Here is a 15,709-nt window from a genome sequence, read left to right as displayed (position 1 = left end):
CCCCCTTCGGATTAAACCCACTCTGTGCCGAAAACCCCCAGAACTGTATTGCCCACCCAGATCTCATGCCTACTTGGAGGTGCGCTCAGCCGTGAACCAGACAACTCATCCTGAAATCCCACCAGCACCCCAAAGCAGCACACCCAACTTCCAGTGCTGGACAAAGATTGAGTAGACACATCTCTCCCTGTTCCTCCTGCTAAGTACAGCTTAAACCCTGGAGATGATAGATATAGCGGTGTAAACAATATGAATGAATCATCTTAAAGTTGTAAAGGTAGAGGTTCAAGTTATCCTCAGTGGGCTAAAGAACACCAGGCTGTGCTCCTTCTGGAGACTCCAGAGGAGCCCACTTCCTGGCCTTTTCCATCTTCTAGAGGCCCACCATATTCCTTGCATCTTGGCCCCACCTCACTCCCACTTCTGTTTCCAGCATCGTATCTCAGTCTCTCACACTGACTCTCCTGCCTCCTTCTTATAAAAACCCTTGTGGTTACATTGGGCCCACCAGGATAATCTCCCCATCTCAAGATCTGTAATTCAATCATATCTGCAAAGTCCCTTTTGCCACGTGAGGTAACATACTTATAGGTTCAAGGAATCAGGACATGTACACCTCTGGGGTCCATATTCAACCTAACAGGCCAGTATATTGTGATAAATTGTGTGTGCGAAGTAATACCTAGAGCAACCACTACGTAAATTATACAAAGAGATACACTCACAAACACTATAGACAGGGCCTTCTCTGGTGGCCCAGTGGTTAAGACTTTGCCTTACAATGCAGGGGATGAGGGTTTGATCCCCAGTTGGGGAGCTAAGATCACGCATCCTTGCAGCCAAAAAACCAAAACATAAAACAGAAGCAATGATGTAACAAATTCAATAAAGAGTTTAAAAATGGTCCACATCAAAAAAAAAAAAAACCAAAAAACACTATAGATAAATCAAAATGGAATTCTAAAAAATGTTTAAGTAACCCACAAGACAGTAGGTAAAAGAAAACAGTGAAAATGTAAAAATAGGGAAAACAAACAAAAATTAAAATAAAATGACAGATTTAACCCTAATATATCAATAATTATATCAACTATAAATAGTCTAACTATTCCAATTAAAAGACTGGGATTAGCAGAGTGTTTTAAAAAAACAACCCTGCATTGGCTGTCTACAAGAAACTCACTAAAATATGTAACAACATATCTAGGTTGAAAGTAAAAGAATGGAAATATATATACCATGTAAATGTTAATTAAAAAGAAAGTAGGAGTGGCTGTATTAATATCAGATAAAGTCAAATTCAGAGGAAAGAAAATTATTAGGGGCAGCTTGGAATATTACATAATGGTAAGAGTCAACACACCAAGAGATCATAACATCCTAAATGGGTATGCACCAAAAACCAGAGCTGATAGAACTAAAAGGAGAAATAGATAAATTTATAATTATAGTTGGAAGCATCAAACTCCTCTCTCAACAACTGATAGAACAGGGAGACAGCAAATCAGCAAGGGTAAGGACCACTCCAACAACACCACCAACGAAGATCTAATCAACATTTACGGAACACTGTCCAACAACAGCAGAATACACATTGTCCTCAAGTGTCCACAGAACATTTACCAAGATAGACCACATCCTGGGACATAAAACAAACTTCAACAAATTTAAAAGAATTTAAATCGTACAAAATGTGTTTGATCACATTTAAATCAAACTAGAAATCAAGAACAGAGATAGGAACACCTCCGAACACTCAGAAACTAAGCTTCACACTTCTAAATAATCAATGGGTCAAAGAGTCAGAAATGGGGAGCTTGAGTTCCTCCCAAAAGACAACAAAGTCATAACCTTGAATAAGAACCTAGGTAGTTTTAAAACAAGCAACCAAGCCAACATTTTGAGAAACGCAGGTGTGAATGTTCAGATATGGGGGAGACACACACACAGAGACAGAGACGTAGAGAGAGAATGAGAACCCATTATTCTTTGCAGAAGCCCTCTGTGAAATGAGATCACTTTCTTCTGGCTCTCTCCTCCCCCACATCTCCCTCTTCCCCTCCCATACTGTCCTGCAAAGGGCTATTCTTGAATCCCATGGCTCTTCTGATCTGGCTATAGCCAACTGGCTTAAATTGTGGATCACCTACTCAAGCTGGCCATGGAGTCTTTTTTGAACTTTTAAAAAAATGACTGTCATACAGAAAAGTGTAAAAATGTAAGTGTACAGCTCAATAAATTATCCCAAAAAGAACACTTACGTAACCACCACTCAGGTCTAAAAAGAAAACATTGCCAATTTTCAGAAGCCTCTTTATACCTCCACTCAAACCAACACCCCTCTCTCTGTCCCCAAAGTTAACTACTATTCTAATTTTTAACACTATAGTTTACTTTTGCCTCTGTTTGAACTTTATGTAAATTGAATCATACAATATGTATTTTCTTGTATCTGGTTCCTTTCATTGAACATTATGTTAGTGAGATCATCCTTTTTTTTTTTCATTTTCTGATTTTTATTTTGTTTCCTAATAATTGCTAGTATTACAAATACAATCTATTTTTGGATATTATCCTTATTATCTGGCAACCTCATTAAATTCACTTATTAATTCTAAGGCCCCTCCTAGCAGCCTCACTGGCTCATCTTGGCATTTTCTAATCCATCTTCCAGTCAGCTGCCTCCTGACTCTTAGGTCTTACCTCTGCTCCTACCTCCAAAATTCTCTGGGCTACAAGGAAAGATTTCCCAGAGCCCATGTGGTCACTTGGCCACTTCCTCAAGAGCTGAGGGTCATTATGTTGGTGACTAAGGACAGGTGATGTGCTTTGCAGGGGCCGCAGAGAGTGCCACGGACTGAGGGGTGAGTCCAGGACTAGCTTGTTCTGAACCCACCATTCCCTAGTCATCGGGAATGGTTCACCTTGTTGAGGAAGCAGCAGCAGGGTGCAACATGGATGCCAGATGGCCAAGATGACGGTTTAAAGGCAGAAGGTGACTCGTAGAATGAGGAACTGGTAGCAAAGCCTGGGGACGTGCTAGATGAAGCAGAGCCCGATGACTATTTGCAAATGGAGGAAAGAGTCAGAGAAGTGAGCAATTTCCAGGATATTTGGAAATATTCTGGCTTGAGGTTGTTCCTACGAAATAACTTGAGCAAAAAAAAATCAGACACTCTCAGAGTTGAATGTTTCCTTTGATGCTATTTTACAAGTAGGGTCTCTAAGCCCAGAGGCGGGCATGTGGCCTGCCCAGACTCGCCCAGGGAGGGCTAGGTAGAATCTGGCTTCCTGACTCCTTGCACTAGGGGAGGAGTGGGGTTCCTTTCAGTTGAAAACATCCTCATTGAGCATTTATTCTGGTCCAGGCACTTGTCAAGAGCTGTGTCAGCAAAATGAACCAGACCTGGTCCCTGCCCCCAACAGCAACAAACAAGTGAGCAGGCAGTTACCATGATGGGAGATGAGAATGTCCAGGAAAAGGCATGGAAGACCATGCCTGTGCTCAGTGCCCTACAAATGGGAGAGGGAGTCTGCCTCCCACCTGTGGCAGCTCTGAAAGGGGCAGGGAAAGTCCCCACACACCCTCACTCTGGCATCTTCCAGCAACCTCCACAAGGTGGCCTTGCTGGAACCAAGTGACTGAGAGAGAGTATAAGGACGAGGAATTGTGGGGCCTTGTGGGTAACTGGAGGAACTCCCTCTTTTACTCTGGGAAGGTAGGAGCCACTGCGGGGTGGGGGCTAAAAATAGACTGAGAGGGAGCAGAGAGGCAATTGCGCAGGCTCGGCAATAATCAGGGACAGAGATGAGACAGCTTCGCCTGGGGTGCAGCAGCGGGGAGGTGGAAAGACAGGTTGAATTCTAGGCACATTTGATAGGTGGACACCATGGGATTTGCTTACATTACCGGGGGATACGGGGTGTGAGGGTCAGGAGTGGAAGACGACTCCAAGGTGCTTGGCCTGAGAAGCTCAAGGATGGACTTCCATTAACTGAGATTTGGAAGACTCTGGATGGAACAGATCGGGAGGGGGTGGACCAGAAGTTCCATTCTGGACACCATCGGACTGACAGACCCCTGGACCTCCAGACGGATTGTGAGAGAGGAAGCTCCCTGACTCACCACCACTCAGAATGCACTGGTACTGCAGAAGTCAAAGGCAGAGGTCTGGGGCTTTATTTAAAATTATTTTGGGGGCCATGGGTCCATTTTCTCCCCGGGATAATGCTGATGTCTAATTACCCAAAACACTGTCCAACTCCAGGGCCTCATGAAACACTCTGTATCATGCTGATGGATCATTCTTACATGTTAGGAGCCTGGGACAACCTTCCTAATGGCCCCCTCAAGTCCCACTCTGACCCTTCTGCCCCTGCCCTACCCACGCCTGCAGCAGTGGAGTGCAGACAATCTCCCATTCAAGCCTTCAGCTTATCGGCACTGTTCCATGCATGTCGGTTCCTTCCTTGCACAGGGACCCAGAAGGGCTGGAGTGTTTCTCTGTATGGTCCACGTCTAGCACAGAGCCTGCCTCTGTGAGTTTCATGACTAACAGTGCTTCGTGACTGATTGTTGACCACTGCTTCGTGATCGATTGTTGGCTCACCCCTGAGCGAAAGAGAAGGAAACATCTACCCTGGCTGCAGGGAGAACAATGGGTGCATTCACAAGCTTCAGAAGGGCTTGTGTGCATTTTTGGACAATGTTTATTCATCATTTTATGGGCCACTTTGTGTTGGCCACAGATTTCAGTGCACTAAAGAATTTACTGAGATCAGAGCTGAGCAGTGATCCATAAGATGTGAGAATTAAACCCATGAGAGAAGCCTTGAGAAGGAGAAGAGCTTTCTCACACTGGGCTTCTGCCCCAGGGACAGCCTAGTTCAGGCTTCCTTCCAGGTGGGCCATGGGGCTGGTACATAAAGGACAGGAGACCCGGACAGTAGGGATACAGCTACCAGTGGAGTTGCCCCCAGCTCTGTGCCCTCTGCCATTGTTTATGGGAAGATACTCCAGCCATACTCCTTGCCCTGCAGTGCTCACAGGCTGTTCCCGCCCTGATACCTGGTGCCTCCCCTCATCACTCAAATTCTCAGAGCCAGCAAAGGGCAGGCCCCTCCAGGAAGCCGAGTAGCTGCACCTGCGTGAACTCTTCCTTCCTGCAGCCCCCCTCCCCGCCCAGATCACACGTCAGCAAGCGGCCCTACGGAACTAGCGTTTGCTTATGAAATCTTTTGCGGATAATTATCACCCAGCCTGTGTCAGCTAGTTTGCTCCGCCATGGCCTCAGTTTCTAGGAAACTGCTGGTCCTGAGATAGGACTACAAAGTACAACTGAATCTTGTTTAAAACCCCACAAACAGACATATGAATGGGTACAACCCATTTGGAGAACCATTTGGCAGTATCAGCTAAAGCACAATAAGCCCCATGACCAGGGCTGGGCTGCTAAGTGCTTAATAACGGGTTCTGGGAGTGTAATTCCAGCATGACTGTTGCTTGATGTATTTTTTCATGTTAAAGAGCAAGATGAAAGAGAAACGACTAGATGCATGTCAGAACTTCACTTATTTGTCGGTGATGTGAGCAATGTCTTTCCTGAATCAGATACATAATCGTTTTCCAGTACCATACAACTGAAAAATATTTTCTCAATTGTTTGTGCTATTTATGATGTTATAGCTACAGAGATGACACACTTATTAGTTTAATCTGCATTGTGGACATTTTCTCTATCACTTTCTTAAGTCTAACTCTAGACAATCCATAAAAAACAACAATCTATTAAGCCCTGATTTGTAGCATTTGCTAATTTCCAAGGTGACTGATTTCATATTGCCAACGTGGATGGACATCACTGAATCTGGAGTTGGGAAGAGATGAGTAATATCACGTTACACAGTGTTCCTGCCAAACAGGTAACAATAGACATAAATAACATCGAGAATAACGGGAATGCAAGGGAAAAAGGTCAGAGTGGGGCAAAATTCTGCAAGCTCCTCGCAATTTAACAGCTGGTTTTCATGAGCCCAGATGAGCCAGCTCCTGTGCAGCCCTGCCTAAGTGGACACCTAACAGAACTGTGTGCACGCGCGCACCAAAAGCACAGACAGGAATGTTCACAGGAGCATTACCCCTAACATTCAAAATGTCTCTTAGTGGTAGACAGGAAAAATAAATTATAAAGCAACAAGAATTGCTGCTACCCACTATAACAGGGCTGAATCTCAAAAATACAATGCTGAGTGAAAGAGATCGGACACAAAGTTGTGTCTACCTTTGTGCATAGCTCTGACTGTGTTTATATAAAGCTCAAGAACAGGTCAGCTGAGCCTACGACCTCACAAGATAGGAGAGTGGAAACTTTAGGCAGAAGGGGTGGGAAAGTGATCGGTGGGGCAGGAGTGGGGCTTCAGGGTGCTGGTAATGTGGGGTTTTTTCTTGATTTGGGTTGTGATTACAGGACGGTGTTCATCTTGTGATAACTCACCTAGCTGTACGTATATTAACCGTGCACTTTTCTACACGTAGGTTGTACATCAATTAAACGTTTATTTTTAAACGCCACCAGCATGAAGGCAAACGACTGCATCCCCCAAAGGGGATGTGTCAAAAATGCTGCGCTGGGAGGCCCTCTGGAACCTGCAGGGCAAATCTTTCCTTGATAAGCAACCTCCTCCCTCAAATGTCAACCCTTGACAGTGGCTGAAGAGAGGAAGGGGAGGGGAGAGGAAGGGGATGGGTATTTGTAAATGGTCGAAAGTTGTGGTTACCCAAGTCACAGAGGGATGGTGTTTGAGCTGGGCCTGGGCTCAGAAGGACGGAAGGCAGAGAAGGAGGGAAGGAGGGAGAGGAAAAGACACGAGCATGTCTGGCAGACTCTGCCCAACACCTGAGCACAGGGACAGGTGCTGTTTTGGACGCTGTGTGTGCACAACACATTGGATCCTGAGCCACCCCTGCGAGGTAGGTCCTGCCATCACTCTGCCCATTTCACAGATGAGGACACCAAGGCTCAGGGGCGAGGTGACACCAAAGCGCCCTCTAGGCAGCCTCAGGCCCTGGGAGCTGTGCTCTCCTCACCCCGCCCCACGCTCATTACTCCCCTAGGAAACTTTGTGTCTCTGCTGGGAAGGTAGTGCCACGAAGGGGCTGAATGTCCTGCCAATGTTCACCTCCCTCTCACACTGGCACTGAGACTTCATAATCTGGGGGCCCCAGCATATTGCTGTTAAATCAAAATTAGCTGTGGCTGATGAAGCAGGGACATCAAAGGGGCCCAGAGGGGGAATAAGGAAACAAATGAAAAATCGAGTCAAATGTTCCCAGCAAATGCTGATACCTCGAGTTCCACAATCTGTCTCATCTCTCGCCCCCAGCCCCACCCACCTCGAGTCAAGCAGGGCAAGAACCTGCCGCCTTGGGGCAGAGAGGCCAACTCTTCCATGCTCTTGGGGGCCGCTGAGCTAGCTCCAGACTGGGAAGAGTCTCCACGACCTCTGGGTCCGGCTCCAAGGCCGTGCTTCCTCCCTGGCCAGCCTCCTGCTCTCCCAAGCCCCTGCCAGCCCCAGGAGGAGCAAGCCTTCTTCCTTTCCTTCTGTGGATTAAATTCTGGATCGAGTCAGACCCCAGTCCAGTGCTCAGCTGGATCGGGGACCAGGGAAGCTGGGAGAAAAAAGCTCAGGGGGGCAAGCTGGCTGAGCCAGAGGCAGGCAGCCTGGAAGGTGACGACAAGGTCTGCTGGCTGGGCTCCAGGCTTTGTTCTCCTGCGTTCCGGTTGTGCTCTGGGCCCAGACCAGCCATGAGGCCTGCAAGACACTGTCCACTGGGGCGGGAAGTAGAACTCTCTGCTGGGGAGAAAGAGAGAGCAGGAATGGCGTGTGGGGCAAAGGAAGAGAACTGGTGGCAAGCAGGGAGCCCTGCAGGGCAGGATGTCCCCACAGCTCCTGTGACAGCTGCTGGCGGCAATGGAGGACCACCCACTTGCTTAATGTCAATCACCAAGCAGGGATGCCAAGGTCACAGGCTGAGGCTGGTGGGAGTGAGGTGGGGTTCTGAGGACCCATGCGGCTCCTAAGGAGAGTAGGGGGCCTCCTCAGAGGAAAGAGGCTGCAGGAGGTACCTGCCCCCTAGGAAGCCCTCAAGCCACACCCTTCCTGTGCCCAGCCCCTCCTTCTTTAGAGAACCCACTTATGCCGACTGGCTCCTTTGCTCCCATGGGTGTTGGCCGTCACACCTGTGAAGTGGTTCTTCCGACATCATCTCCCTCAAGCTTTTGGGTCAGGGTTCATTGCTGTGGTGCTGGCCATTCGTGGTGCATTAATTGTCGCTACCATTGGCTAGGTGGGAACCAAGGCATCCCGGGCTCTCTTCCCCAGGGAGGCTGGGGCTGAGGCAGCGGTCTGAATTGAAGCTGGGAGGACTTCAGTGAGATAGAACCAGAACTGCCACCCGCCATGCAAAGGGCTCAGGAAGGAACTTAGAAGAGAAAATGTCCTGGAGAACCTTCCTCGGAATCTTTTAAGGCCTGTCACAGCCAAGGAAGAGGGCTGGCCTGTCCTCTAGAAGTGAGAGAAGGAGTGAGCACAGGTGTTTGGGTTCTGTGAAGAGAGCCTGCTGCTACAAGGAGCAGCTGTGCTCCACCTCGGGGGAGTTCCTCTGCAGGGAAAGCCCACCCTCCTGTGGCCCCTCTGACAGACCCCCATCCCCACCCTCAGGCTGGGCAGGAACAAGGAAGCAGCCTGGTTGCCTGCTTTCTTACCCACAGCAGTGCCCTTTCACGCTGCGGGGGGAGGAAAGGCCCGAGGGAGAAACGATGCCAAGGTTGGGAAGGGATGGCCTCAGACGGGCCAGGCACCTGGAACGTGGGTACGACATAGACCAGCCACAAGATGAACGGCAGCCTTCAGCTTCCAACAGTGCACCTGGGCTACAGGAGAGGCATTTCTAATTCACCTCTTCGAACCTCAGTTTTCTCATCTCTAAAATGGGAGTAAAAATCTCCCAGGGCTGTAGCAAGGATTCGATATTTATATTTTTTAAAAACCTTGGCACTGTGTCTGGCCCATTAGGGAAATGTTGGTTACAGCTTTGGCTGTTGGGATCTGTTTCAGGTTGGTTCCCGCAACCTTTTGGCATGCCCCCATCCTTTTGTTTTTTTGAGAACCTCCGTATTTTCTGGCACCACAAGATGCTACAGGCTCATCTTGTATGTTCCCCACCCACGGCCTAGAATCAGCCATTTTACCAAGCCTGCCTGCCTTCCTTTCACTGGACAATGATAGTCAGAAATCAAAGCCTTAACACCGGGTATACTTGTTACTGGGCTGTCTCAGCAGAGTGAGGTAATATAAGTAAAAGTCATACACGTAAAGTACACAGATGTACTCACATTGTTTCTGATTCTAGCCAGCTGTGCATGTACTGAGCTGCATACTGAGGTCTCCAGTCTAACCCGTCCCCGGGATTCACTCCAGCCTTCCTTCCTTGTGTGTCTGTAACTTCCCTCTCCTGCGGTATACACAACGTTCTATCATCCATTTACTTCTTTGTTCTACCCCAGCACACCTGCGAAGCAATTTCGGAATTGCAGCCCTCTGGGAAACAAATCAACCAATTACAGTATGCTCTTTACAGCTCCTTTCATCTTTAGCCTTACAATTTCCAGGCAAAACACTGTTTTCTAAAGTGATTCAGATCAGCCCCTTTTCCCGCCAGCCGCTTCAATGAGGTCATGTCATGCATTTGTATAATGTTCGTGTCAATCATCAACTTACCACCTCCCAGCTCTGAATGCACCCTTCAGCATATGCACTGAGCTGGAATTCCAGAGTGAGCGCGATGGTCAGCTTTCTCAGTAGAGGGCGCCGGAAGGACGTTGCAGGAGAAAGGCGTCCTCCTGCCAGTTCCAGTGAGGGCCAGGGGAGGGCAAGGTGGGCGTGAAGACAGGCAGTCTGGGCTGCGCATGTGCAGCCTGGGTCTGGTGATGACCTTTTCCAGAGCCCTCTCCATACAGAGCCGGGAGCCCCGTGCAGCCTGCGTGTCCTCCTCTAGCGCTGGCGCCCGGACTTCCTCTCCAAGCCCAGGGTCACACATTGAGCTGCAGCCCCTGTGCAAGCCTCCACGTGGCTCAGGCACTCAGAAGGCCTCCTGGCCCCAAGGCCCCCAGTGAACGTCTCTGCTATCCCTGGGCTAACCGCACCGTCTCCAAGGAGACCCGAAGCCCTTCCAAGTTTGTCCTCCCTTAAGGATTCTCCCTCAGCCCTAAGTTTCCTTATACCTTAGAGTTACTCTTGGATTATTTTAGTTTTTTATTGACTCTTCTGCTGCCCTAGGAGCACTGCCTCTGGGAGAGAAGGTTAGCCTCGGCCCCAGAGGAATGTGTCCTAATTTAATAAAGCAGCCCAATTATGACACCTTGGGACCAAGGCCAGTGGGATGAGAAATGCTGACTCAGGTTGGTGGCCCTACCCCTGGGCTGGTGGCAGGACAACTCCAAGTGCTGGTGAGGATTAGAGCAATTGAAACACTCATAAACTTTCAAAAAACTGGCTTATCTACCCAACTGTTGGGCTGCACCCCACAGACCTACAAGGCGTGTGCCTGCCCCACTTAAAGACCAAAGAAAGAGCCCGGAGTCAGCAACAGAGACGTCAGTGGTGTAATGGATGGGGGAGCTTACACGTCTGAAGCGAGGTCCTGGAGCGACACCCGATTGTGTGCGGTGGACGGGGAAAATGAACATGGTGGCAGTCTTCGCTCTGGGGCAGGGGGGAAGGGGAGATTACCAGTTACAGGGGAATTGATGTCAGGTGGGCTCATTAGTTACCAGGGAAACCAGCGGAGGGGCACGCCCCTCACCGCCCCTTTGATAAGAACAATCACCAGCTGGGGCGGGGGCAGGAGTTCAGGAAGGTCAGTCGTGTGTAAGATATAGGTGAAACAGACACTGGTAGGGCAGGGGAGGTACAGAGAGCCATCTTGAGTGGCCCGACCATACACCAAAAAAAAGGCATATAGGGCTTCCCTGGTGGTGCAGTGGTTGAGAGTCCGCCTGCCGATGCAGGGGACACGGGTTCGTGCCCCGGTCCGGGAAGATCCCACATGCCGCCGAGTGGCTGGGCCCGTGAGCCATAGCCGCTGAGACTGCGCGTCCGGAGCCTATGCTCTGCAACGGGAGAGGCCACAACAGTGAGAGGCCCTCGTACAGCACACACACACACACACAAAAAAGGTATATAAAGGTGCATAAGAAGACATGTCTTAAGAATATGCATAGTCCCATTATTTGTAATAAGCAAACACTGGTGTGGATAAATACATTGTGATTTTCATTCAATGGAATATACACGATTAGGAATCAATAAATTATGGCGGCATGGCACAACATGGATAAATCTCACATACATACTATTGGGGAAAAGAAATGTTAAAAGATAAACTGAGGCACATTAAAATTTTCAAGAGTTTGAGCATGTATCAACTGGAATCAGGCAGCACCAGACTTAAGGTTGGCTGGCTATGCTCCACCGACAGGGGCTGGGGGAGGCTTTTTTAGAGAAGACACAGAAGCTAAACAAGGAGACTATCTGATTGGCTATAGCTTCCGTGGTTGCCTAATTTGGGAAAGCCTAGTTGGCTATCTGTGATAGGTTGTTCTTAAGTTTCGTTTTCTCAGATTCCAGTGCATTGATTCTGGCTAAGGTTTCAGTTTGCTTACAAAGACTACCAAGGCAGAAAAACCACCTCAGTCTAACGGACTCCTTCTTTAATTACCTTAACAGAAACAGGGGGCTGTGTTAAACATTTTAATAATAATTTTTATTTTTAAAAAAATGGTCATTTAAGTTTTCACTTTTTTTTTGCACCATTAACAACAGAATTATGAAAAACTAAAACTCAAAACACAAATAAACATGCTCCAAGAGAAGACAAAGGGGCTGAGCAGTGAGGGTCCCTGCCCACTATGGGGGTCTCCATTTTCACGGCCAGAGCAGGCTGGGAGCTCTGCAGTCAGGTACCTCGGGCCTCAGAGCACTCCTGAGTACTGCACCGGCCTGTACATCTCATCCAGATATCAGTAGGTCCCACTGAGCTGCCTCAACTGCTGTGCTCAGGAAGGCATTCATATGGCCAGTCACTTGGTCTCACATTCATTCTGGATTGTTCATTACATTAGCCCTGGCCCAGGCTCTGAATTTTAACTCACAGGGATGGTGAATTTCAGTCAATAAACAGATAATCAGTACTGAGAACTTTTATAATATAGAGAACAAGTTGTCTTAATGAGAAGTAAAAAATTCTCAGTTGAATGATAATAAAAACGGAAGTTCAAATGGAACTTTTAAAAGTCCCAAAGATGGAAAATTCTGTTCTTAGGAATTAATTACCGATTAGAAGACTGGTTAGGGTTTTATCAGTCTGAAGGAGGAACTAAACTGGTTTACAAAGCTTTTTTTTTTTTCTTCTTCTTCTTCTTGCACTCAGCACAGGACAGGGACAGAGCAAAATGAAAGAAAAACCGTGGAAGACATTTGTATTAAAGTTGACTTAAAGAGCAACTTCCTTGGGGAGTAAGATCCTAGAGGCTAAGGTGGCCAGATTTGAAAAAGAGACCCGTCCTGACCCAAATGCTCTTAAAGCTGGGACTCTGAAAGAGGGCATTATTTTGGGATGGATGGATCAGGGATGATGACACGTCCCAGCAAAACCCAACAGAAAAAGAGGCAAATTATTAGAGAGAAAATGGAAATTATCCTGCAGATTGGGAAGCTGTGGACAGTTGCCCTGGAAAAACCGACAGGAGCAATTGCAGGACCATGCCCATTCCTCCCTCACCCCACCCTCAGGCCTCGGATTGGGATTGTTCTACAGAGCAGCAACAGAATTTGGACAGAATTCATTTAACAATCATTCAAGTAATTCTTGAGCACCCAGGCACTGTATGGGTGGATAAAAATTCCCTGCTCTCCTATTTCAAATTGGTTGTTTCCTAGAAACTAAGGCTATGTCAGGACGTGATTTAAAAACAAACCCCCCCCCAAAAAAAATAAATGAAAAAAAAAAAAAAAAACCCCAAAAGATAAATATAGAATGGTGAGAGGGAAAGAGTGTGGGAGGGGAGGTGAAGGGTGTTACTATATCTAGGGATTGAGGAAGGCCTCCCTACGGGGGTGACATTTGAGGGGAGACATGGAGGAAGTAACTGAGCAAGCCCCGCTCCAGCTTATCACGTTCACAGAGGAGTGAGGAGGCTGGCCCGGCCAGGGTGTGGCATCCGGATTGATTGATTGATTGATTATTTATTTATGTATTTTAATTTGGTTGCGCAGGGTCTTAGTAGTGGCAGGTGGGCTCCATAGTTGTGGCTCGGGCATCTGGATTTTTTTTTTTTTTTTTTTTTGCGGTACGTGGGCCTCTTACCATTGTGGCCTCTCCCGCTGCGGAGCACAGGCTCCGGATGCGCAGGCTCAGCGGCCATGGCTCACGGGCCCAGCCGCTCTGCGGCATGTGGGATCTTCCCGGACCGGGGCACGAACCAGTGTCCCCTGCATCGGCAGGCGGACTCTCAACCACTGCGCCACCAGGGAAGCCCAGGGCATCTGGATTTTAAAAAGAGCTCTTTGGCGACTCTGTAAAGGCTGATTTTTCAGAGAGAACACTATGGGAAGAATATGAATCAAGGGGCTATCAAAATTGTCCGGCCAACAAATAATGAGAACCTTTTCTCATTATTCCAACAAATAACGAGGAAGTGATGGTAGGTAGGGAAAAGAAGGAATGCACTATATGCTGAAGTTGCTTCCTGCTCCTTGCACCTGTTGGAAAAGCAGGCAGGTGGCCCCAGCCCTCAGGACTGCTGGGAAATGCCAGGGGGCTTTAAACCCTTCTGTATTCGTCTCTTCACTTACTACCACAAGCTGGGTGGCTTAAAACAATGAAAACGTATTATCTTACAGTCCTGGAGGCTGGAAATCTGAAATCAAGTTGTCAGCATTATGACTCATGTCTGAATGAAGCTCATCTAGCACATGTTTTCTCCATAGGGCACATCCCAGCCTTTGTGCTCTTAGAAACTCAGGACACTACTTCAGCACTACACTTGGGGCCACTTTAAACAACAGAGTCACCAACAAAAAGCACAAAAATTCGAAAAACATGGCACAAACAGACCATGAAAAGGACACCTGTTTACAGCATGAGAGCTGATTCAAGACGGCAGAGTGCTGTCTCGTTCCCTTTCAGCTGGGAGCATGTGCATTGGGTAACTCAAATTTTTCCCACTCTGTGCATGTCCCAAGCTTTCAGAGATGGCCTCCTCAGAGCAGCTGACCCAGGGCCCAGCCCAGGGTTCAGAAAGAGTGTCAGCGAGTGTCTAGGCTGAGTCCTGACCCTGTTTGAAAGAGAATGGCCCCTGGCTTAGAAGCTGAGATGAATGTCCAGAGGGACCAGCCACAGCCATTCCCCATGAGGAAGGGACAGAACCTGCTGTGCCCTGGCCAGCAAAGAGGCAGTGATGCAAGCTCCTATTTATACACATAAATTTCCGTTTCCGGAGTGGATGGGTCCCTGTGAGAGTTGAGGGTGTTCCAAATAAGGTCCTGGAAACTGTGTTTGTCAAGCTCTCCACATAAGAGACCAGCATCTAAGGGCTCTCTTCTCTGTACCAGGCACACCTAGAATCCTTCCACATAAAAGGCACATTTTGGGCTTCCCTGGTGGCGCAGTGGTTGAGAATCTGCCTGCCAATGCAGGGGACACAGGTTCGAGCCGTGGTCTGGGAGGATCCCACATGCCGCGGAGCAACTAGCCCCGTGAGCCACAATTACTGAGCCTGCGCGTCTGGAGCCTGCAACAGGAGAGGCCGCGATAGTGAGAGGTCGGCGCACCGCGATGAAGAGTGGCCCCCGCTTGCCGCAACTAGAGAAAGCCCTCACACAGCAACGAAGAGCCAACACAGCCATAAATAAATAAATAAATAAAATTTAAAAATAAAAAAGGCAAAATTCCTTTAAAAAAAAAAAAAGGCACATTTCATCCTCCAAAAGCCTGAAGCCACTTGTTCACTGCCGCACAGACCAAAGACCCCTGACTTCCAGTCCAGACTCTCCCCTGTACCCTCACCCTCTTCCTAAATCTTTTCCTAATCTGCCCTGAGGTTGAGAGTACGTGGGAGGAGTACAGAAAAAGAATTTGAAAGAGAAATTGATTAAGCGGGCTCCCCAAATCTGGTTAATTTGTGACCCGAGCCAAGTAACATATAGAAACAAAACTGGAGGGTGAGGAGGGCAGACTCTGATGGCCCAGGGTGGGCCTGCTGTTGAAGGAGCTGAACTCTGGTGCAGCAGCAGAGGGCGGGAAAGAGGTGCCTGTGAGGTTGCCAAATGCTGCCGTGGCCAGCCCCTCCCCCTCCCCCTCTTCCTCCCCACCCACCCCCACTGCCTCCCTCCCTCCCGCTTCTATCCCTTCCTTTTCCATCTACAGCCCACTGCTCAGACTGCCAGTGCCTGACCCAGCTGGTGGATGCCACCAGGCAGCCCTAGGACTGGTTCCCCCCAAAGCAGGCTCTGTAAACCTTGCGGGAAGGAGGGACACCTCCGTCTCCCTCTCGTGTGATTGCTACCAGGATCTCTCCAGGTTTCCCTTCCCTTCCGCTTCCTCGTGTGGTCTCCACCGTAACCGTAACCGAGCATCAGAAGCACTTGG

General features: G+C 48.4%; 1 protein-coding gene across 2 annotated transcripts in view; it reads right to left on the bottom strand.

Annotated features, from left to right (window-relative positions):
- The window catches only part of LTF (lactotransferrin), a 46,659-nt gene extending 36,744 nt beyond the window's left edge, over positions 1–9,915 (bottom strand). Inside the window, exon 1 of one of the 2 annotated variants that reach the window (XM_070046787.1) lies at positions 9,781–9,915. The gene's annotated coding sequence lies outside the window, so the exon portion shown is untranslated. The remainder of the gene's footprint in view (positions 1–9,780) is intronic. The other variant, XM_070046788.1, reaches the window with a different exon arrangement.
- Positions 9,916–15,709: the final 5,794 nt, after the last annotated feature.

Source organism: Globicephala melas, chromosome 11, assembly GCF_963455315.2.
Source record: "Globicephala melas chromosome 11, mGloMel1.2, whole genome shotgun sequence".
Classification (NCBI taxonomy): domain Eukaryota; kingdom Metazoa; phylum Chordata; class Mammalia; order Artiodactyla; family Delphinidae; genus Globicephala; species Globicephala melas.
Note: the sequence above shows the minus strand (reverse complement) of the source record. Positions and strands in the feature narration are given on the sequence as shown.